We start from the raw sequence: 667 nt of genomic DNA, 5'->3' as shown, positions 1-667 counted from the left end.
ATTTGTTATATATTTATTAAGGTTGATGATTTCATAAATAACATAACAATAAAATAAAGTGCTGATTTATCCAGCCATCTTTCCAATGGATATAATGCACATGTGTGTGTCTGCGTGTGCATGTGTGTGTGTGTGTGTGTGTATGTGTAAATAGAATGCTCATAGTAACTGTTTCACTAAATTTTCTTCTCTTCCACTTATTGGGAGACTGGCCCTCAGTCATTGGGTTTCCCAGACCTGACATTGGTAACAAAACTGAAATACGGCATTCTGTTTGAATTTTCCATAGTTTATATGACATTTGGAAGAGGTGACTTACAAAAACATGGATTTTTATAGGCTTCTCCTTTTCCACATTTGAAATGCATGTGCCATCTGTCTCCTGTCCCTGTTCTGTCACTTGGTATTTGCCTGCATTCAATATGGCTGCAACTCCACCCCCTAATGACTTGATGTGCAAAGAAATGGATTCTCATAACCCACATGCTATTCAAGCCCTGCCCATAGTCTGCTTGCACCACAGTCTGATTGCCACATCTCACACTGCAGAGCCCATGAAATGGGCTGGATGCCCTACCTTTTGTCAGTCCCCAACACACTTATCTCCCAGAGTTCCAATTTTGCCCACTCCACCCCTTTTCACAGGGTGCCCTGTGTCACCCATTCC

Source organism: Nannospalax galili, unplaced genomic scaffold (assembly GCF_000622305.1).
Source record: "Nannospalax galili isolate Female #2095 unplaced genomic scaffold, S.galili_v1.0 scaffold1725, whole genome shotgun sequence".
Taxonomy (NCBI): Eukaryota; Metazoa; Chordata; class Mammalia; order Rodentia; family Spalacidae; genus Nannospalax; species Nannospalax galili.
The sequence above is the reverse complement of the archived record's forward strand: the minus strand, read 5'-3'. Positions refer to the sequence as shown.